The sequence below is a fragment of the Balaenoptera ricei genome, chromosome 16 (genome assembly GCF_028023285.1).
Source record: "Balaenoptera ricei isolate mBalRic1 chromosome 16, mBalRic1.hap2, whole genome shotgun sequence".
In the NCBI taxonomy this organism is placed as follows: domain Eukaryota; kingdom Metazoa; phylum Chordata; class Mammalia; order Artiodactyla; family Balaenopteridae; genus Balaenoptera; species Balaenoptera ricei.
In genome coordinates, this window is record NC_082654.1 from 6,529,084 (window position 1) to 6,553,410 (window position 24,327).

The following is a 24,327-nucleotide window of genomic DNA, read 5'->3' on the forward strand; positions in this document are numbered from 1 at the left end:
GACTCAAGTTTAGGTGTCATGCAGAATAAGCGCCAATGAAAATGTGGACGCGTGATCGGAAAAAAATGGAGAATCACCGGTCTACCTTTAAAATCATGTGTTGGGTATTTCTGTCAATAATTACCAATTCAGAGTAGCAAAGAGGCAGAAGGTACATGTTTCTCTTGAAAGGTTTCACTGTTTGGTATCCTTTTTCCTTTTCAAGAAACAAAAATATTTCATAACTGGACTCACTGTCAGATTTTCTTTTGTCCTTCTGTGATTTATTTGATTCACTCAGTTTTGCCATTTCTTGGAAGTTTTGAAAATCCTAAACCCATACTCTAACATTGGTTCACATTGAAGCTGAACACTATGTATTAAACGGATAAAAAAAATTTTAGCTAACAGCTCAAATTATTAACCAGGAGATTTCTCGGATCAGAACTTTCACTGTCACATTTTTTATTAAATTTCAAACCAACCAGGCTACATTATAAATAAAAGCAACTAACTTTAAGTCTCCAATGTTTTTAAGAGAGTGATAGATTTTCCTTTCCCTTAAGTTTCAAGATTTCAAAAAAGTAAATAAAGATGCTGGAAGCTGGAAACAAGAATTTTTTCTAAAGATGCCGGCAGTACAAATAAAGTAGAAAACATGAGAACTGGAGTATAACTCAGCCCCAAGAGAAGGGAAGAGGAGGAAAGTGGTAGAAGTTTCCATTTGTTTCCTTCACTGTAAAAGCAGTTGAGTTACAGTTTCTGGGGCAGCTCTTAGTCCCTGAACAGGGCGCAACAAACAGGTTTTATCTGGTGTGCAAACAATCGCCAAGGACTGGCCAGGAGCCTGGACTGTGTTGACCTCTGAGGGAAAGGTCTGCAGTCAGAGGCAGGGTGTGGCCATACACAAGCTGGGTTTGTTGATCCCACCCCATGTCGATCAAACGGCGAAAAAGATCCCACACTGCCAGGCAACCATTTCTTAACGCTTCGCTCATCAGTGACTGCCATTAAGATATTTTAGTCCCAACAGACACTTTGTTTTCTAAGTGGAACTTGATGGACAGAGAGAGAGAGAAAATGGATTCTACACCACATTTCTTATCCCTGTCTCTGGATACTTATTTCCTTTTCCCAGTCTGTGGGGAGAACCCATTTTATGTCAGGTAGTAGGAGGGACACAAAGGCAAACAGTGGAAGATAAAACAGAAATAAGCACCTAATCCTAACTCTGAAGGACATTCTAAACGTGTTGGGCAGATGAGGAAAAGTTAATAAGCATGTCGTTCTAGCAAATTAGAATTTTTCACTAGCAGAATGGTAAAAATCCAAAAGTTTGATAACACACGTGTTGCAAAGGGTCTGGAAAAGGAGAGACCTATGCTGCTGCCGGAAATGTAGATTAGCGTTAAGCCCTATGGAGGATGTGAACATTATCACACTAACACTGCCTTTGACGGGGCAATTCCACACCTAGACATTTATTCTACGAATCTACCAGCACAAATGCAAAACGTCAGGTGCACAACTTTAGTACAACTTTGTTTACAGTGGTTGGTAACAAAAGCTGTACTGGTTTCCTAGGGCTGCTGTAACCCATTCCCTCAAACATAGTAGCTTAAAACAAGACAAATGTATTATCTTACCATTTTGGAGGTCAGAAGTCCAAAATGAGTCTTGCCCAACGAAAATCGAAGGCTTGTCCTTTTTGGAGGTTCTAGCGGAGGGTCCATTTCCGAGCCTTTCCCAGCTTCTAGAGGCTTCCCACCGTTATTGATCCCTGACCTGGTATCGCTCCAACACCCACTTTGATCCCCACAGCATACTCCAGCCTCCGACGCTCCTCCTTCCCTCTTATAAGGACCCTTGTGGTTGATTACATTGGGCCCACCTGGATAATACAGGCTAATCTTCCCATTTTACCATCCTTAACTTAATACACCTGCAAAGCCCCGTTTTCCACGGGAGGTAACATATTCACAGGTTTGGGGGATTAGGATATAGACAACTTTCGTTTTGCCTATCACAATAGCAAAAGACTCGAAACAAACTGAGAGCCCATCAGTAGTGGACTGGTTAAATAAATTAGGTAAATTCATACAATAGAACACTATGCAGTTGTTTAATAAATGAAAAAAAACTTATTATGGACTAAACAGAAAGCTCTCCAAAATAGGTGAAAAAAAAAATCACAGTACAGAACAGAGAGACGAATACAGTATACATAATTTGCTTATATCTATAATGTTTAAACTATTTCTGGAATGATATACCAGAAGCCAACAATGGTGGTTGCCTGCAGGGCAGGAACTGGCGGGCAGTGTTACAGAATGAGGAGACTTTTTACTATGGACTCTTCTATAACTTTGGATTTTTGAAACTTGTTAACTATATTAATTATCTCAAAAGTAAAATAATAAACTCTAGAAAAAATGAAAAGAAAGCAAAGTGCAAAAGGAGGTCTAGTTGGGAGAGATCAGTGCAGCCTGGAATCAGAAAGCCCAGGGTTACAGTAGCAGATACAAGATGGTATCTGATTCCAAGCCTGCATAACAAATTACCCCAAAACTTAATGGCTCAGAACAACAAATACCCATTAGCTCACAGTTCTTGAGGGTCAGGAACCTGGGAATGGCTTAGCTGGGTAGACGTGGCTCGGAGCCTCCGTGAGTTTGCCGTCAAGTTGTCAGACAGGGCTGCCCTCACCTCAAGGCTCAGCTGAGCCTGGAGAATCTGGCTGGGAGCTCGCTCTCTGAGTCGCTGGAGTCAGTCCTCGCTGGCTCAGCCAGAGGCCTCTATTCCTTACCAGGTAAGCCATTCCACAGGGTGCTTGAGTGGGTTCATGCCACGGCAGCTGGCAGGTGGTGGGAAAGAGAGAGAGAGTAAGAAAAAGCAAGAGGGAGAGAGAGGCTGAAGATCAGCCCGAGGCAGAAACAACCTAACGCAGGGAGCGGCATCGGCACTTCTGCCACACGCCACTGGCCACACCGGCCAACCTTGGCGCAATGAGGCAGGGGACCAGGGTGGGAACACTGGAGGGGGAGGGGTCCTGGGGGTCGTCTTAGAGGCTGGCTACCAGTGGAGATAGTGGAGAGCACTGGAGGGCAGGGGCACCGGGTGAAGGAATAAAAAGGTGAGTGACTGTGGAGAGTGTGCAAGGCAGCAAGGAGACAGGCCTAATTAGAGTCACAAGTGTAGATTCGGAAGCAGTAAAAACAGATACAGAGAGCGGCACTGGCCCAATTACAAGCCACTGATTCACTGTTCTTGCCATGCTCATATCTATGCCCTGGACCAAAGCTGAAAAACACTGTCTTATCCCACTGGAAAATAATTTCATATCTGTCAGGTTCTCTCCTCTGCTAGAAGGAGATTTCTTTTTTTTTTAATTAATTAATTTTTTTTTTATGTTTTGGCTGCGTTGGGTCTTCGTCGTGGTGCACGGACATCTCATTGCAGTGGCTTCTCTTGTTGCGGAGCACAGGCTCTAGAGCGCAGGCTCAGTAGTTGTGGCTCACGGGCCTAGTTGCTCCGCGGCATGTGGGATCTTCCCAGACCAGGGCTCGAACCCGTGTCCCCTGCATTGGCAGGCAGGATCTTAACCACTGTGCCACCAGGGAAGCCCTAGGAGGAGATTTCTTAGAGAAGACAGGCATGCCTTTCATTTCCATGCTACTTGCCTCCCTGATGTCCTGTACCTACAATGGTAGGAAGCACCAAGTTGTGGCTTAAGCAATGAGAATTGACCGGCTCTTGTAGCACAGTCCTGACAACCTGGAGAAACTAGTTTTTCTCTTCTTAACAGAGATTCCCCAACTCGTACGTAATTCCCTTGCTTTCCAGAAAATTAGTCTCTTCCTTTTCAGCTGCAGCAATGACACTGCATCAAAATAGTACACAGAACTGGTATCATGGGCCTCCTGATATGAGGCAATGGAAGGGACACCACATCAGTGTAATGTTACATTCCTTGAGAAAGTATCTGACTTAAAATGTCTTGAGGCACCAATCAGACAAATCTAGCATGGAACATTCTGTAAAGACAATTGGCCGCTTCAAAACTGTCAGTGTCATGAGAGAAAAAAAGTACGGGAGACTGTTCTAGATTAAAGAAGACTAAAGGAATGTGACAATTCAATGCAGTGCATAATCCTGGATTAGGTTCTGGTCACTTGAAAAGGAAAAAAGACAGCCATAAAGGACATTATTAAGGCAACTGAGAAAATATGAATAGGGAGCACATATTAGATATTATTAACGTTAAGTTTGGAGGATGTATTAATTGTATCGTGACTACACAGGAGAATGTCCTAGTTCTTAGGAATATCGTGCTGACATGTTCAGGACTGAAGCATCGTGATATGTGCAACTGCTTTCAGATGGTTCAGCAAAAGGGTGTGTGTGTGTGTGTGTGTGTGTGTGTGTGTACAGGGAGTGGGGGTGGGGAGAGGCAGAGTGAGAGAATGAGAATAAGAGAGAGAGAGTTGGAAAGAGAAATCCAGTGTGGCAAAATGTAAACAATCAAATCTCCATGAAGGGAATAAAAGTATTCATTGTATGACTCTGAACTACTTTCTAACTCTGAAAAGTTTCAAAATAAGAAGTACATATTTATGTATCTCTGTGTAAATGTAATACATATTTGTAATATTAGGAAGCATAATTTAAGACAAGCTGCATATTCATGTAGATATAGAGCACAAATGGGATAATGCCAGTCTTGAAGAGCAATTGTTATTCCTTTAAAGATCTGAAAATCCCACCTCATAATTCACAGTGGGGGGCACTACTAACCCCAAAACAGACTGCCATGAAGTACCTGAGCCTTGGAAGGCAGGATGCAGACCTCATTATTTATCCCATCAGGACAGGTGATACACAACCTTCTGTGAAGTTGACATGTTCCAAATACTCGAAGTTCACTTGAATCACACAGTTGCTGAACTAAACCAGGAAGTTTTGTCCTGAACTTTGTCATATTTGGTCTTTAATGGTGAAAGAGACAAAGCTGCAGTGTATCGAGAGTGCCTGCTCAAAGCAGGCTGTGGCGTAAGTGAACATTTCCCATGCTGTAGGCTATGATGCCACGGTTATGATACTTAGATCAGCCTCATTCTTAGGGTTATATAGTAAATTGAACTACAAGTCATTTTCACTTTACAGACCAAAAAGGGAGAATACTGTGGCTACTTCGTGTCTTAGATTTCATTGTGCCTGACTAAATTCATCATGATAATCTGTAGAAAAGATTTTTTAAAGTTCAGTTTGACTCTCTCACCTTGGAGGACACGAAAGTAGGTACAAGCCCAGAGAATTTCCTAAAGAGCACTGTCATGATGACTTTGTTCTGAGAAATGGGAAGAACGGAGACTTTTTAATAAATTTGGTTTGGAGATTGAATACCTTTAGGTTTAAAGTGCTCTGAATAAAAGAATAAGAGGTGATTTTATACTGATCAGCAAGACCTGACAGCAATAATGCTTTGATTTTTAGCAGTACTCATCTTTGTCACCTTAAGCAAGATAAAGCAGTTGAGTTATTAAAAAAAAAAAAAGTCCCTGCTTCTGTGAATGGACCTTAGAAGTAAGTCAATGAAGAGTGAGCTGCTGTACCTATGGTAACAGTTTTGGAGGAGATGATCAATGAGGAACAGGCCTCCCTCTAATGAACCACAGCAACTAGTAGCCGACCCACTGGACACAGTAGAGAACCACTGTGGTTTTGCACAGTCACCTTGGCTGATGACGCCCTGACATTCCAGATCCTTGCAGCCTTCCCTGTGCACGAGCTGTCACGGACATCCCTCCCCTCCATCCTTCATGATGGGGTGGGCACACGATACAGCTGCTCTAATAAGAATCCTGCCCTTGGATTTTACAATTCAAATTAAGAAAGAAAATTCAGTCTCTCCTTGGGCAGTTGGAACTGATGATATATAGTTGGGAGCTAGTGGTGTCCTTATCACAAAATATGCACAGAGTAGAGAGGAAGCCAGTCAGAGAAAGAGATAAGAGACCACCACCATCTGAGTAGATTCAAGAAGGCTGAAGTGGTGACCTAAATGGGAAGAAAATCCAAGGAAGAGGGGATATATGTATATGTGTGGCTGATTCACTTTGCTGTACAGCAAAAACTAACACATCATTGTAAAGCAACTGTACTCCAATTAAAAAAAAAAAAAAAGGCTGAAGTAACACATTTAGCCAACTCAGGGAATATCCCGAACACATTCTAAATGAAATTAACAGATAAAATATTAAAAATAGCAGAGACTACTTTCCCCCGGAGAAACCATCCCATTAGTCATCTTTGGCCTTACTTTATTTTTGATATATATAATTTTTTTTTTCTTTTTTTTGATATATATAATTTTTTAACCATCAAAAGTGCTTTCTATGAAATGTACATAAAATAGTTATAAAAGTCTCTTTTAATCTTCAAGGAATTAGCACAAAAAATATCATCTACTGAAGTTTCAAGTTATCTTTATTAACTAGGACTTATGCTATTTGATCACAAACTGGAAGACACAGACATTATGTATTAAATTTATTCATTTTTTCACTTGCGAACTACATATTGAATGATTAAAAGATAGGAATTGCTGCTGGATTAATAAATTTTTTACATATGTTTTCAGATCTTAGAAAAATAGAAGGCTATGAAACAAATATTGAAAACTGATTAATTCTTTTGAATTAAATGTCTAAGGATCTTCTGTTAAAATTTAAATTACCAATTTCTGCTTCCAGCAGGTATCACACTAATAATTCCACAAAGCACAAAAACTGGATAACATATAAAAAACAGCTGTACGAAGGCATCAAGGTCCAAAAATGTAGACAAGATTTGGGCCCAAGGTCCCAGAGAGCAGAAAAGAGCACTGAGGTTGGCCATATATTTCCCTTACATTGGTCCTTGGGGAATCTGCTGATTCACAGCTGGGGAAAGACAAGTAGAAAGTGGTATTGTAGAGCTTCAACAGCCACACAGAAACACTGGAGCTGAAGACTGCCAAAACAACCAAGGCTTAAGGGGCCAAGATCCTAGAGAAAAGGGTACATAGAGAAATTAGCCCAGCAACTCCTCCTTGAGGAGTTTGCTGACCATAGGCAAGCAGAGATTTTGGCAATACCATGGTGCTGGGGATCAAAAATTGAAATATAAGTCCTGCTGAAAAGGAAGGGCACTAGTGAAGACCCCAGGTTTTCAGCTAACATCCCTGAACTGGCTGGCTACATCCTAGGAATAAGGGCAAACTGAAAATAGACTGCCCTCAACTAAAGTACAGTGATTTATTTGTACCCTAAATGCCAACCAAAAGTAGATAAGATCCTCTATGGATAATGTCTACCAAAACCTCTATGATTTTTCAAAAAGAATGCCAAGCATTCAATCAAAAATTACCAGGAATGCCAGGATACATGATGAAATGACTGAAAACTAAGAGCAAAAACAGAAAAGAGAAACAAACCTCATAAGTGATTCAGGTGTTGAAATGATCAGATATGAACTTTAAAGCAGTTTGCAATACTATGAGACTCAGACTTTAAAAGAACTAGTGGTAATCCATTTCTTGATCTGGGTGCTAGTAACTGAGTGTGTTTACTTTGTGATAATTCATCAACCTGGAGATTTAATATTGTGTACTTTCTTATACATATGTCATACTTCTATACAACTTTACAAAAAAAGAAAACTTGTGGAATTCAGCTAAATTGGGGCTCAGAGGGAAATTCACAGCCTTAAACACATTTATTTGAAAAAGAAGGCTAAAAGCAATGATGTAAGCATCTATATCAAAAAACTTTTTAAAAGGAACAGCAAATTTAAATGATGGAAATAAAGATATAAGCAGAAATCAATGAAATAGAAAACAAATGCATAATGGAGAAAATATAAATATAAAATATAAATGTAAATGTAAAAATATGAAAATAAACATAAAATATAAAAGCCTTTAAAAAGAATAACACAATTTATAATTTCTATGATATCCAGCCTCCAAGATGGCCCCCAATGATTCTCACCTGCTGCTATTCGTGCCCTTGTGTAGTCCTCTCTCATACTGAAGAGGGTTGACCTGTTATTAAGACAATAATGCAAATGACAGAGTATGGTATCCTAGGCTAGACTATAAAAGACACTACAGCTTCTACCTTGCTCTCTCTTAGATCATTTACTCTGGGTGAAATCAGGTACCATGTTGTGAGGACACTCCAGCAACTCTATAGAGTGGTTAACGTGTTCAGTTACTAGGTCTCTTGCTATCAGCCAGCACCAACTTGCCATCCATGTTGAGTGCGCCATCTTGAAATCAGGTCCTCCAGCCTCAGTCAAGCCTTCAGAAGGCTGCATCCCTGGCCAACATACTGACTACAATCCAAGACAGAACCCCCAGCTAATGTATTCCTGAAATCCTGACCCACAGAAACCACATGAGATAATACATTAGTTTTTTATTGCTCCATAACAAATTACCACATGTGAACATTTTAAGAAAACACAAGTTTATTGTCCCCCATTTTCTGCAAGTCAAGAATTTGAGTTCAGCTCAAGTGGGGTCTCTGTCGGGGTCTCACAAGGCTGCAGTCAGGGTATCAGCTGGGCTAAATTCTTATCTGCAGGCATTCAGGGAAGAATCCACCTTTAAGCTCATTCAAGTTGCTGAGAGAATTCATTTCACCGTGTCTGTATGGTTGAATACCCAGGCTTTCCACTGGCTGTGGACTGGATGCCAACCTCAGGTCCCACAGGCCACCTGCAGTTGGACATGTTCAACATGGCTGCTCACTTCATCAAACTAGCAAGGAGAGTGTCTCCAGTGCATGCTAGCAAGATGAAGTCTAATTTATGTGTGTATTATCTCTTTCTCTCTCTCTCTCCTCCCCATCTATATATCTAAATGTATATATGTCTATACGTACACATAGATACATGCATACACACACATACACACACACACACACACACACACACACAGAAGTAACAATCCAGCACTTTCACAATGTTCTATTGGTTAGAAGCAAGTCATAGAGCCCACCGACACTCAGAGGGAGGAGGTTATACAGGGTGTAACAGCAGGACATGGAGATCATGGGGACCACCTTAGAAGTCTGGCTACCACACATAATAAATGTTTGTTGTTTGAAGACATTAAGTTTTGGATAATTTGTTATGCAGTGATAGACAACTAATATAAATCTCTATCAAGAATGAACAAGAAAAAGAGAGATAAAGCACAAATGAATAACATAAGGAATTAAAAGGGTTATCACTATGGGGGCTTCCCTGGTGGTGCAGTGGTTGAGAATCCTCCTGCCAATGCAGGGGACACAGGTTCGATCCCTGGTCCCGGAAGATCCCACATGCCGCAGAGCAACTAAGCCCATGTGCCACAACTACTGAGCCTGAGCTCTAGAGCCCGTGAGCCACAACTACTGAGCCTGTGGGCTGCAACTACTGAAGCCCACGTGCCTAGAGCCTGTGCTCTGCAACAAGAGAAGCCACTGCAATGAGAAGCCCACGAACCGCAACGAAGAGTAGCCCCCGCTCGCCGCAACTAGAGAAAGCCTGCGCACAGCAACGAAGACCCAACACAGCCAAAAATAAATTAATTAAATAAATAAAATTTTTTTAAAAGGGTTTTCACTATGGATCCTATAGATACTATTACAAAGATAAGACTTTATTATAAGCAAACTTATGGCAATAAATTAGATAATTTATATTAAAAGAGCTCAGTCTTTGAAAGACACAACTTACCAAAACTAAGAAATAGAAGTATATGTACCCCTACATCTAGTAAGTAAATAGCGTTCACAATTAAAAACTTTCCCCACAAAGAAAAACCCCAGTTACAGATGGTTTCACTAGTATATTCTTCAATGTAATGGAGAAATAACACCAACATTACAACATTACAAAACCTTTTAAGAGAATAAAGACAGAAAGAGAACAAAAATAGAGGGAATACAGCCTCTATTTTTGAGATTAAGCTCATTTTTTTGAGATTAAGATAACCCTGATACTGAAACTAGACTAAGAAATCACAAAAAGTAAAGTTACAGGCCAATCCCTCATATGAATACAGCTCAAAAATCCTTTTAAAAAATAGAACATTAGGGGCTTCCCTGGTGGCGCAGTGGTTGAGAATCTGCCTGCTAATGCAGGGGACACGGGTTCGAGCCCTGGTCTGGGAAGATCCCACATGCCACGGAGCAGCTGGGCCCGTGAGCCACAACTACTGAGCCTGCGCGTCTGGAGCCTGTGCCCCGCGACGGGAGGGGCCGCGATAGTGAAAGGCCCGCGCATCGCGATGAAGAGCGGTCCCTGCACCGCGATGAAGAGTGGCCCCCACTTGCCTCAACTAGAGAAAGCCCTCGCATGAACCGAAGACCCAACACAGCCAAAAATAAAATAAAATAAATAAATAAAGTAGCTATAAAAAAAAAAAGAAAAGTGCTTTAAAAAAAAAAAAAAAAAAAAAAAAAACTTCTTTAAAAAAAAAAATAGAACATTAAATTCAGCACTCTATTCACCACATAAAACACCATAACCATATGGGGTTTATCCCATTAATGCAAGTTTAGTTTGACATTTGAAAAACAATCAATGTAAATCACACTAATAGAGAAAAAAAGGAAATAATGCATTTGATGAAATCCAACACTTCTTCATGATTAAAAATAAATAAATAATACCTTGGCAAATTAGGACTAGAAGGGAACTTCCCCAATCTGATAAATGGGCTAAAGGGTTTGGTGGTTTTGTACTGGGCCAATTTAGCTACACTGAAGAATTCCCTTCCCTGTTCGGCTCTGGGTCACACAGGTGAGCTTTAGCAGTGGGGGTGGAACAGCATTTCCCATTTTGTTTTTTACTCTCTAGAGGACGGTACAGGGCACCAGGCTCATGTGGTTGTTCATCGGCTGCTCACCTTGTTGGTGGGAAGCAGCAGCTGAAATGTGGACAGATCTCCTCCTTCAAGTTCTCAGAGCACTGTGCCAGGCACATGCAGGGCTCCTCAGGGAAGGGGGCCAGCTCTCTCGCAGGTCATGCGTATCACTGATGTTGCCGGTGGTGAGAGACAGACATGGGCTCCAGTTTATCCTTGCAGGTTCCAGTTTGACTTGGCAGGCTCCAATCTGTTCCCACCTTCATATCCAGCTTTCCTTCCCAACTGCTGGTCCCGCCAGCTTGGAGCACCATCAGGCCCAGCGTGAGTCACAGAGACAACAGTTTGCACTGACTTCTTCACCAGCTCCCACAATTATACAAAGTCTAATCTCTGTTCTAGACCCCTTATCCTGTATCACTCACAGTAGTTCTGCTTTTCTGATTAAACCCTAATTGATACAAATATTAATACAAAAGTGGGATCCAGAGAACAGAACCTTTAGGACTTGTCTTCTGAATTGGCACTGGATTATCTAAAATTGTTTCTTCAATCTGATTTGATTTAAAGACACTGATGACCCCCAGTGGTAAAGGGACCCTGGCAGTCCATTGCTTACAGTGGCAAAAAAAGTTACTTAAAATATAAACCAACTACCTACAATCCAATCCTGTATAAAGCAAGGCTCAGGATAACCAAATAGTTGCTGTGTTAGAACTCTTTAGTAAAAGTAATTGGTATAACAGGGCTAGTTAGTTTCTTTCCAGTACTCTAGAGAGCTCCAGGAAAGAAAATGATGACCTCACAGCTTTTCCCCCCAGCTTTATTGAGATATAATAGACACATAATATTGTGAAAGTTTAAGATCTACAACCTGATAATTTGATACACTTATAAACTGTGAAACAATTACCATGGTAGGTCCAGCAACACCTCTCTCACCTCACATAATTACATTTTGTCTGCATGTTATGAGAACATTTAAGATCTATTCTCTCAGCAACTTTTGAACATACAATACAGTATTGTTAACTATAGTCACCATACACATCAGATCCCCAGCATTTATTCCACTTCTAACCTGAAGTTTGTATTCTTTGACCGATATCTCCCCATTTCCTCCACCCCGCCAGCCCTTGGTAACCACTCTACTCTGTTTATATGAGTTCAGCTTGTTTTGCTTCCACATATAAGTGAGATCATACAGTATTTGTCTTTCTCTGACTTATTTTATATTTTACTTAGTGTAATGCCCTCAAGTTCCATCCATGTTGTTGCAAATGGCAGGACTTCCTTCTTTCTCATGGCTGAATAGTATTCTATCATGCATATATATCACATCTTTAACCATTCATCCACAGACAGACACTTAAGTTGTTTCCGTATCTTGGCTCTTGTGAATTATGCTACAATGAACGTGGGAGGGCAGATACCTCTTCAAGATCCTGATTTCATTTCCTTTAGATATATACCCAGAAGTGGAATTACTGGATCATATGGTAGTTCTATCTTTAATTTTTTGAGAAAGCTCCACACTGTTCACTGTTTTCTATAGTGGCTGTACTAATTTACATTCCCACCGACAGTGGACCAGGGTTCCCTTTTCTCCACAACCTTGCCAACACTTAACTCTTATCTTTTTGATAACAGCCGTTCTGACAGGTGTGAGGTGGTATCTCACTGTGGTTTCGATTCACGTTTCCCTGATGGATCAGTGATGTGGAGCACATTTTCATGCACTCAACATCATTTCATGTGTTGATCATTTGTACATCTTCCTTGGAAAAATGTCTATTCAGGTCCTCTGTCCATTTTTTAAATGGATTGTTTGCTTTTCTGTTATTAAGTTGTATGAGTTCCTCATATATTTTGGATATCAGCCCCTCACCGATGGATGGTTTGCAAATATTTTCTTTGCCTTAGGTTGCCTTTCCATTTTGTTGATTGTTTCTTTTTCTGTACAGAAGCTTATTAGTTTGATGTGGTCAAACTAATCACTTGCTGATTTTTGCTTCTGTTGCTTGTGCTTTTAGTGTCATATCCAAGAAACCATTGCCAAGATCTATGTCAAGGAGCTCTTTCCCTATGTTTTCTTCTAGCTTTATAGTTTCAGGTCTTACACTTAAGCCCTTAATCCATTTCAAGTTAACTTCTAATGGGAGGGTTGAACATATAGATATATATCAATTACAACGTGTTAGAATAATAAAAGTAGTAATAAAATGCAGACACAGTGCCTACGAGGGAGAAATTAACTCTGATTTGGGTTGGAGGAGGGTAAACAGGCAACATTTTTAAGAGATGGTAACGTTATAGAGATGTTTTAAAGGATGGATACATGGATGGGCAGTGAGTAGGTTCCCGGCAGAAACAAGCAGGCAGGAAAGTATGAGAATGAGAGGACCCTCCCAAGAAGGTGAGGCCAAGGAAGGGTCCCTGACAACCTGGAAGGGGGCGGGTCACAGCTAAAGGGATCTGAAAGCAAGGAATGCCTCCTCGTTTCTTTCTGCCGCCCAGGAGAGAAATGTCCCCAGAGTTCTGCAGGGTCCCAAGGATAAGCATCTCCAGTTTTGCCCCTGGCTTGCCCCAGCGCTGTGAGCAGGGAAAGGCACAGAACACTGGTGTGAGTTGTTTGCTTGTTAATGACTTTGCACCACCTTCTGTACTTAATGAGTCATTCAGGCCGTTCTTGGGCGATGCTTAGGCACAAAGCCCCTGCAGTAAACTGGTTGGGTTAGTTCGGTTCCTGGGTGTGTCTGGGCAGATTCCCCAGACCAAGCAGGCTATAGTAGTGCTTCCTTTTCCTGTCAAGAGGAGGTGAAATCCAAGTTATCAGGTATAGACTTGGTCTGGGGATAATGCTGAGCTTTTGGTGAGACACAGCTGCACCCATAAAGTCGGTTTGCCCCGCCCTGTGGGCTGAGCATCCCAAGGTCAGGACTGCACTGAACTTTAGTATTTTGATGGGGATTTTAAACTACAGCTATTTAAAAGGTGTTGCTTTGAATTTTTTTTAAGTTTTAAACTTGATTTATATAAGCCTTTATTTCTTAATAATAACCTTTGAATTATAACCTAATTGATAGGATTAATATTCTTTAGAGACTAAGACTACTTGACAAAAAATTGTTACACAGACTTTTTTTAAAATTAGTTTACCATTTTATTAATAGATTTATTTTTATTTATTTATTTATTTATTTTTATTTATGGCTGCGTTGGGTCTTTGTTGCCGCATGTGGGCTTTCCCTAGCTGCGGGCAGCGGGGGCTACTCTTCGTTGCAGTGCGTGGGCTTCTCACTGTGGTGGCTTCTCTTGTTGCGGAGCACAGGCTCTAGGGCGTGTGGGTTTCAGTAGTTGCGGCACATGGGTTCAGTAGTTGTGGCTCACAGGCTCTAGAGCGCAGGCTCAGTAGTTGTGGTTCACGGGCTTAGTTGCTCCACGGCATATGGGATCTTCCCGGACCAGGGCTCGCACCCGTGTCTCCTGAATTGGCAGGCGGATTCTTAACCACTGCGCCACCAGGGAAGCCCCTACACAGACTTTTAAAAACACTCCTGGGCTTAAGTAATTTATTACTCTTAAATTCCTACCAGTCTCTCAGATAATTAATGAACAAGTACTCCACGGCAGTGCAAAGATTTTGTTGAGTCTATGATCTGGCAGTCCTTTAGTACCCCAAATAAGATTACCTTCCTATTTCCTTAATTTTACTGGATAGAATGAGATACTTAAAACACCTCTTTTAAGCTAGTGAAGAAAAAGGAATGCCATACTTGTAATTCACCTAACATTTATAAGCACCTGATTTAAATGAACTTTACCCAAAGTGTACTCCACAAGAAGTACTTCAATTTCACTGGAGCACAGCCCTTTCTGTTATAGAGTAAAATGGTTTTCTTTTTAAGCACACTGCAATGCTCTTAAGGAAATAAAATTAGTCACCCAGGTGTTAACAGCAGTGCCATCCATTCAATAAATGCTTGTTTGGGGCTCATTCCATGTTAAGCACTGGAGACAGAATGGCAGACAGGGCCCTCTTCCACCACCCTACACCCCGGCGGAGAAAACAGATTTTGAAAATTAACAGAAGAATTACAGATTGCGATCACAGCAGAGATAGGAATAACATAGAGAGGGGCCCAACCCTCTTTAGGGAGTCAGAGCTTACTCAACAAGAGTGACATTTAAGCTGAAACCAGAGGACACTGAATCAGACCTGCCAGAGCAGGATGGAGGGGTATCCCTGGCAGAGGGAGAACCTTGTGCAAAGAACTGCAGTCCTGAAAGGACCTTGAGATGTTTAAGGGACTAAAAGACCAATATGCCTGAGGCATAATGTATCCAAGATCATGTACACAGTGGTTTGAAGAAGCAGCTAGATAAGAACTCTGGAGGGCTTTTTGATATGACCTGTGTATTGTGAAAAGCTTACTCTGTCTCTCAGGTGAGCACAGCTGGGGGAAAGGGCATGCAGAAATCAGCAGAGCCTCCTGTCATGGTTTAGTCAAGATGATGGCTTGGAGTATCAGTGATTACAGCAGGGAGGGAGAGAAAGATGTACATTTGGGGTGTATTCTGAAGGTGAAATAAACACTTCCTAACACCATACACAAAAATAAACTCAAAATGGAGAAAAGACCTAAATGTAAGGCCAGACACTATAAAACTCTTAGAGGAAAACATAGGCAGAACACTCTATGACATAAATCACAGCAATATCCTTTTTGACCCACCTCCTGGAGTAATGGAAATAAAATAAAAAATAAACAAATGGAACCTAATGAAACTTAAAAGCTTTTGCACAGCAAAGAAAACCATAAACAAGATGAAAAAGCAACCCTCAGAATGGGAGAAAATATTTGCAAACGAAGCAACTGACAAAGGATTAATCTCCAAAATTTACAAGCAGCTCATGCAGCTCAATATCAAAAAAACAAACAACCCAATCCAAAAATGGGCAGAAGACCTAAATAGGTCTTCCTATTTCTATTCTTCCTATTTCATTTCTCCGAAGTAGACATACAGACTGCCAACAAACACACGAAAAGATGCTCAACATCACTAATCATTAGAGAAATGCAAATCAAAACCACAGTGAGGTATCACCTCACACCGGTCAGAATGGCCATCGTCAAAAAATCTACAAACAATAAATGCTGGAGAGGGTGTGGAGAAAAGGAAACCCTCTTGCACTGTTGGTGGGAATGTAAATTGATACAGCCACTATGGAGAACAGTATGGCGGTTCCTTAAAAAACTAAAAATAGAACTACCATACGACCCAGCAATCCCACTACTGGGCATATACCCTGAGAAAACCATAATTCAAAAAGAGTCATGTACCACAGTGTTCATTGCAGCTCTATTTACAATAGCCAGGACATGGAAGCAACCTAAGTGTTCATCGACAGAGGAATGGATAAAGAGGATGTGGCACATATATACAATGGAATATTACTCAGCCATAAATTGAGTTATTTGGAATAAGGTGGATGGACCTAGCACATATATGGAATCTGAAAAAACGGTACTGATGAACCTAGTGGCAGGGCAGGAATAAAGATGCAGACATAGAGAATGGACTTGAGGACACAAGGGGGGAAGGGGAAGCTGGAATGAAGTGAGAGAGTAGCATTGACATATATACACTACCAAATGTAAAAAGGATGGCTAGTGGGAAGCTGCAGCATAGCACTGGGAGATCAGCTTGATGCTTTGCGACCATCTAGAGGGGTGGGCTAGGGAGGGTGGGAGGGAGACGCAAGAGGCAGGAGATACGGGGATATATGTATACATATAGCTGATTCACTTTTTTGTACAGCAGAAACTAACACAACATTGTAAAGCAATTATACTCCAATAAAGATATATAAAAAATAAAATAAACATGCATTCTGGTGGGTGGGGTGAGTAGGAGGGGTGGCGAGTAAAAGAGAGTAGTTAAGGATGACTCTCAGATTTCCAGCTGGAGTAACTGGGAAGGTGGTGAAATCCTACTCAAATATGGGGAAGACCAGTGGGAAAACTGGTTTGGAGAAAGAAGTCTTCACTCCTTTAAGGATATGCCTCAGTCTGTTAGTCATTGGAATAACTTAGAATCCCATTTAGCATTTCTTTTAAAAGGTAGGTGTGTATCAAGAAACTGCTGCCTGGCCTAAACTAGGCCCAGATTATTTTATATAGGGAGAGTTTAGGGGACAGGGGGCAATATGGTTGTAAGTGGGAGCTGGGGAGTTATCTTGATGCTGCAATTGATAAATATACACATTTAAAAATTCAGATTATGTGTTTGTTTAGGGTGATTTGGTGGACTAGGGAAGATCATGGGGGGGGAGGGTTAAAGACCCCCAGAGCTACCCCTTGGCATTGTCACTCACTAAAACTTAGGGAAGAGATAGTACTGTTGAACTTAAATATTTTCTTAAAAAAAAAAAAAGAAATTTGATGTACATTTTCCATGTTATTTCATACATGGGTTAGCTTTCCAATAGTGTTGTTAGCTTAGGAAGAAAATAATTAAATATGTAAATGTGAAAAAAAAAAAAGATGTAAATGTGTAAGCCAAGAGCCAAAACCATTCTGAACAGCCCAAGGTTGTGAGCTTATTTAATTTGCCCTTTCCCCGAGGAGTCACTTCTTCGATCATTGACTTATTATCATTCTGTAAAACAGTGGTAGCCCTTGTCACCCTCTGCCTAGTGCCAGAGTATGATCCAGCTGTGGGATCTGAAGAGTTTAAGTTTATTGGATTTTAATGACTCAGTTAATAAAGGTCATTGCTAAAAGTAATAGAAAACTGAGTGTGTGGAAACAGAATGGATAAGTCTGACTTGGGGGTTATTCCTAGTAGTTCCTTGGTGTTGTCCTTAGATATATGTTTAATCCTTAAAAACAATTAAGAAGGAGCCTTCCTTTTAATCAAGTCACTGATGCTATACTCAACTACCCTTGTAAAATGCTATTTGAAACCCCTCAATAACAAAAGGTACCACGTACACACGAGGCTTAAAATATGTCAGATAACATTGGCACAACAATATATGGTGACCCTATAACTGTAATATTTGTTAATATCATAGCCATGGCATTCTCCAATACCTTTGAGAGAATAAAATAGCAACTTGAGTCTCAGGTGAAATCTGGTTGGGTATGAATCTTCAAGTTAAATGGGACCTTAAAGATCATGTAATCTTGTCCTTTTAAATATTTACTAACACCCGAAATGGTGTTTATTAGGCTGTGAAAGAATTCCCTATCATAAATGGTTATTGTTTGAATTATCTAAAATTAAATTGATAACAGCATTTGAGAGTATGTGAGAAAGAATAAATTTATAGTTGTGTCCCAGGCATAGATTCCTTAACAAATATTTTCCACCTTAAAATCCAATGAGATGAGATATAAATGTGTAATTCATAGCAGTAATAAATTTCTCACAGTTTTACAGAGCTTCTGGGATCTGGTTCCTATTCACTTTTCCAGGCTTGTCTCTTTTCTTTCTCCTCCCCTCCACCCCTCTGGCTTCTCTCAGTTACAGCTTTACTGATCTTTGAACTCTGAGCCTCAAACCCACACTGCTCTCTCAGGTCTCAGGGCCTATACCCAAGGGATTCCCTCTGTCTGGAATCCCTTTCCCTCATTCTTTGCTGGGTCATTCTGCAGGCCTACTATTGCTTCCTACCGGAAGCTTTCTGCCCATCTCTTTTTCCCCAATCTCAGACCCCAGAGAGGTTTCAGAAATTCTTGGGCAAGTGTCTGCTCAGTTTTCCAGGGATAACCAAAGCCAACATGGTCCTATTCATTGTTCAATCCTCCACCCCTAGGACAGTGTTTGGAGCATAACGAATACCATGAACAAGTGAGTGGATAAACAGTCTGAGCACTGATGGACTTGAAAGTTATAGTTTACACATTTAAACAGTAACAAATCTGAAGAAATAAAGTTACTGTTTTAAAAGATGTATTTCACTTCGATTTATTTCTTCTCTAAAGAGAAAACATACACACCTTGGCATCAGTTTGAAATGAAACAAAAATTTTAGTATTGTTGTAAATTTCTTTCAATAGGTTAGATAAAATGTGGAATCCAGAGAGTTACAAGTGCAAGTGACAGAATACTGTATAAAATCAACTTAAACAACTCTCTCAACTTGCAAGTTTTCTCCTCAGCAAGTGAGTTAAAAGAAAGGCAAAAGTTTTTAAAAACCTTCTTGGAAACTTTAATAATGTCAGCATATACCCCAGAGAATGGATTTGGTCTGAGTACTTTCATTTCTGAAATTGTGCAAGAAAAGATGACTTGGTTTTGAGAGTCAAACTGCATCCTTCTATAAAAGTTCAAGGGGGCTTCCCTGGTGGCGCAGTGGTTGAGAATCTGCCTGCCCATGCAGGGGACACGGGTTCGAGCCCTGGTCTGGGAAGATCCCACATGCCGCAGAACAACTCGGCCCGTGAGCCACAACTACTGAGCCTGCGTGTCTGGAGCCTGTCCTCCGCAACCAGAGAGGCCGCGAGAGTGAGAGGCCCGCGCACCGCGATGAAGAGTGGCCCCCGCTTGCCGCAACTAGAGAAAGCCCTCGCACAGAAACGAAGACCCAACACATCCATAAATAAATAAATAAATAATTAATTAAAAAAAAAAAAAAGTTCAAGGGCTTTCTGGTGTCCATCCATATAAAACACTGTTCTTATTTTAAGAACAAAAGGAGTAATAAAACATTAGCTTGGGAAAGAAGGACGGAGCACTGTCCTTCTAGAGAGGTTTGAGTAGTAGTAGTCGTAGTTAATAATAATAATAATAACAACAACAATCAACACAGTAAGTTAAAGCTTGTGTTAGATCTGATAACTCCAGACTGCCCACCTTTTGTCAAACAATGTGGGAAACAGAAAAAGAAATCGTAACTTTGTGTTTGTGTCCAAGCCTACCTCGTAGAACCTCTAGCAACGAATTTAACAGTCTTGGACAAAGCTCAAAAATTTTTTTCTCCTTCAAATCTCCGAGCACTGGGAAGAGGACGGGATCTCTTCCAATAAATACAAGACCTAGCCTTGTTGCATGTTTAATTGTTGACATTTTAGAAGCAGAATGGCTATTTACAGTTAATGAATCAAACTACCAAACAAAATAACAACAACAATGACAGTAATAGTAATAAGAAATGGATTTGCTTGGGGGTCATTTCAGGCAGGAACACACTGGCGGCGCTGCATCCTCCTGCCCACACTACCGAGCTCACCCGGCCCTCCGGCTCCCGGCGGACACACTTGGCAGGACTTAGCCCCCTTCTTGTCTCTCCAAGAGAAGAAAGCTCGAGAAGGAGACCGTATTTCCATGTCAAAAGCATTAAAAGCCTGCGGAGCCGCGCGCAGGGCGCCCACACCCGTTCCGGACAGGCCCGGCCGCCCGCCCCGGCCCTGGTCCCGGCCCTCTTACTCTGGGGCTCCATGGTCAGCTGCTCCTGGGGCCCCACGGGCCGAGCCCCCCGAGCCGCCGCCGCCGCCGCCGCCGCCGCCGCCGCCGCCGCCGCCGCCGCCGCCGCCGCCGCCGCCGCCGCCCCTCCTAAAGCCTCTCCTCCAGGGCCGGCGTCTCTCCGGTTGCCCTGACAACCCGGAGGGCGGGGGAGGAGGGGCACGAAGGACGGCGAGAGGGAGGGACCAAAAGCCGCGAGGCAACGCAGGCGGCCGCGAGGACCCGCGCGTCGCCGGAGCACTGAGCGAGGGTGGCGGCGGGGTCGCCGGCTGAAGACTCTCTGCCCCTGAGGCCTGATCGGGCGGTCGCGCCCTCCCTGGCGGCCTTCGCGCCCCCGGCGGGGCCGGTGCCCGGGCCTTCGGCTGGGGGCCTGCTGGCCCTCCGTCGGCGACCCTAGGCGTCCGTCGGTCCGTCGGTCCGTGCATCCGGCGAGCTCGGCCTGCCCCGCGGGGAAGGGCGGCCGGGCCTGAGCCTCCCTCCCCGGACTCGGGAGCCGCCGCTGCAGGTAAAGGTCGGGCCCGGCGGCGGGAGGGGTGGGTGGGCGGCCCGGGCGCACCTGTTGCGGCCGCTTAGGGCCCCCTGCCCGCCCGTTGGCCCGGGACGACCCCGCCCCGACTCGTAAAACGCTCCGGAGGAGGCGGCCTCCCCCCGCTCTTCCCGGAGCCGCGTCTCGGCGCGGGGAGCGAACCTGTGCACACCAGCCCTCCAAGCAGGGGGCCCCGGCCGCGGGGGTGGGGTTTGGGGGCTTGGGCCCCGGCCCCGCCTTGGGAGGGAAGAGTTGGGTCACTCGTGTCACATTTGCGGGAAGCATGGAGCAGATGAGAGCCTCTTCTGTCGTCAGCAGTGGGCCGAGTGTGTCCCTTGTATCCTGAAACCCGGGAGAATTACTTCACTCCGCATTGCACTGTCATCCCAAGTGTCACATTTCAGGCGGTGGCCCGAGTCGGATCTTTCCGGTTGAGTTAGTTTTTGTGTGTGTGTGTGTGTGTGTTTGTTTCATCCCTCCCGGTGTTCGATTGAGTTGTGGCATCAGCCCACACGTTCTGTACCAAAACTTTATAGGTATGTGAAACAAGTGTAACGTGATCCCACACCGTAGTCTTTCCTAATATTTGTTTTTAAAACATTGATGCAGGTAAGGAAGCTTTGAGGGTCACCAGGGATTTTATCTGGTAGGTTGTAAAAATTCAAACCACGGGGAGAGTGCTGTAGGTTAAGAAAAACGATTGTAAGGAGGAGGGAAAAATGGAGAAGAGAGAAGGAAAAGGACGAGATTGAAAGTGCAGGTGGGAGGAAAATGGCATGATTGATTTAGTACTCATGCTGGAGATTATGGCCCCTCCATCAATTCCTCCTGCTGCTCTAGACAGTACTTGAGGGAAATGAAAAGAGGCCTTTTGCGGCCATGTAAGTGATTACTCATTCTTTGCCGCTAGAGAGATTTCCACTCTGTAGACAAGGAACATCAAGGAGAATTACTTTTCTCTTAGAATCATTCAGAGGTTAATTGAACCTGAGAAGCATATATCCTGTGATGAAAAGGGACATTTATTATATTCCACCAAATTAGGCTTTCCCCTCCCAGACTATATGGGGACATTTTCAGATTAATTGTCACAGCAAGAAGGTTTATGTGTGGATATCGACAAGCAGTGTGGTATATACAGAATCCGTAATTCATAAGCTAAAATATTAAAGTAATAAATTGAGGTTGGAAAGTAAACACTTCATGGTACCTTAAATACCTGTTCCTGTTACGTAGAGACAGGGGATGGATTTTTAGACAGAAAGCATCTAAGATCAACAGTACTTTGGTAGTACAGTCTTTTCAAACTCTAGTTTTCACATCATTAGCAAAATCATGAATTGGTCTTTTCATCCAAGAAACAAACATAATGGTGCTCATTAATAATATCTTAGTCAATGTGATAAGATAGTGATGAAAACTTGGCTTTTATTAGCAGGAAAAAAAAAAAGAAGTAGGGTTAAAATTTCCCATATAGTAAAGGATTAGGCATTTGTATTTAAAAATAAGAAGCAACATTGTAGATCTTCGTGCCAGAGTAACAAGGACTCAGGAGTTTAGTAGTTGCATGCAGATTTTTAAGGTTGGAAAAATGGAGCTATGCATTGGTGAATACTTTGTATTATAGATGAATGATTTTATCAGTAGTTATGAACTTGACATTGAGGAACTCTTGCACTGAAATATTTTAGGTAACAGGTGACTTTGGCAACTGAAAAGCAACATTGGATTTTAGGGGATAGTGTACCAATGGAAGAAATGACTGGTGGTGGTGGGGGGAGTGGGAGGAGGGGAAGGTACAAAGATGTCTAAGGCAGGGACAACATTCAGTTTCTCTTCCTCCAGCCCTAGTACAATGTACTTGTTAAATGTCTGTTGAATGAGTGAGAAGAGCTTTAGAGAAATCGCTCTAGGTAAAGGATGCGCTTTATTATTGGAGGAAATATCCTGAGGTCAGAAGGTTGCTAATGTCCTAGGAGTAGAGATGAATGGTAAAGGTATTGGTTGTCCCTTTGGGGATTTTCTACTACTTTGTTTTCTGTTTCTTTTCACTGTCATTTTCAGGGTGTTACTGGTGGTCAAGTTAAAAACAATGAAGTCCTGATTTTTAAAAAAGTTTCCAAGCTCATCACTGGATAGAATAGTTACATTATTATTTACTCTGCTGATTGATGCTCAACTAAATGTAGCAAGCCAAAGCACTGTCACAGGGAATAGCAAGGTAGCCAGTAAGAGTAGCCTTTGTTTTTCTTATTTAAATCTCTTGTCCACATCAGAATTCAAAGTAAAAGTAACTCCAGTAGGAAGTTAACATTGTTTAATCCGAGTAGGATGATTTAAAAAAGAAGAAAGAAGGAAAGAAAACAAAGCAAATGAATGTGTTATTTCCATTTAGTAAACTTACTATCTTAAGTCAGAGGAAGTTTTTCATTTTTGTTTTTGGATTTTTGTTTGTTATTTTGCCAGAGTGAGAATACTTTTTCCTCTTTCTCTGTTACTTTCTGAAACTCATAAGGAGTTCAGTCAAAGGCAGAAAACAATTATATTTCCATTTTTGCTGTTTCCTTTCTGTTCTCCAGACCTGTCATGGTCTGCACTCAAATTGTTGGACTCAAGAAATGCCCATCTCTTAGCTCTTTCAATCATTCGTAGTATAATCGGGCTACAGAGCCATGGCACCCACACCCACAGTTCCCATCTGGGAAGTCTTCCAGGTTAGGGGACTGCCCACTGAATGCATTTCTCTTTCCTACTGGGGGCGCTTTGGCACTTATCCCTATACTATACTATACTTTCTTTTTTTTCTTAGAATATTATTTTTTAATTGAAGTATAGTTAATTTACAATATCATGTTAGTTTCATGTTAGTTTCAGGTATACAGCACAGTGACTCAGCCATATATATATATTTTTTTTTTTTTTTCAGATTCTTTCCCTTACCGGTATTACAAAATATTGAGTATAGTTCCTTGTGCTATACAATAGGTCTTTGTTGACTGTTTTATATATATATACACACACACACACACACACACTCTACTTTCGTGTAGAGTTTTCTTTCATTTTTTGTGTATGGGTCTTGGCCTCTGATTAGTTTAAACATTTTAGAGCTAAGTCCATGACCTAGGCTTCTTCTGTATTCCTTTTAGCTCATAGTGGGTTTTCGGCATGTACCTGATAATTTAAGTAGAATAATAATAGAAAGAGGACAAGCCTTTAGTCAGGGATGATTGCATTAATTTCTAGGTCTGCCACCTTGGGAAAGTCAGGAGCTATTATTTCCTCATTGATAACTGGGGATAATAAAACCTGCAATGGTTGTCTAATAGTCAAGTTGTGAGAATAGAAATAAAGTAAATGTGATTATAGATATGAATGAAAATACCTTGTATATTGCAAAGAATTTATTAAATGTAGAGGGCTGTTATTGATTCCAGCATACAGCAAACAT

At 41.9% G+C, this 24,327-nt stretch overlaps 1 protein-coding gene across 6 annotated transcripts in view; it reads left to right on the forward strand.

The window, feature by feature from the left end:
• The first annotated feature begins 2,626 nt into the window (after positions 1-2,626).
• DHX32 (DEAH-box helicase 32 (putative)) overlaps positions 2,627-24,327 on the forward strand; it is a 73,430-nt gene continuing 51,729 nt past the window's right edge. For 2 of the 6 annotated variants that reach the window (XM_059900753.1, XM_059900755.1), the window contains exon 1: positions 2,627-2,788. The gene's annotated coding sequence lies outside the window, so the exon portion shown is untranslated. Of the gene's footprint in view, positions 2,789-20,513; positions 20,856-24,327 lie in introns of those variants that run through there. The other 4 variants (XR_009498069.1, XR_009498070.1, XM_059900752.1 and 1 more) reach the window with 2 other exon arrangements.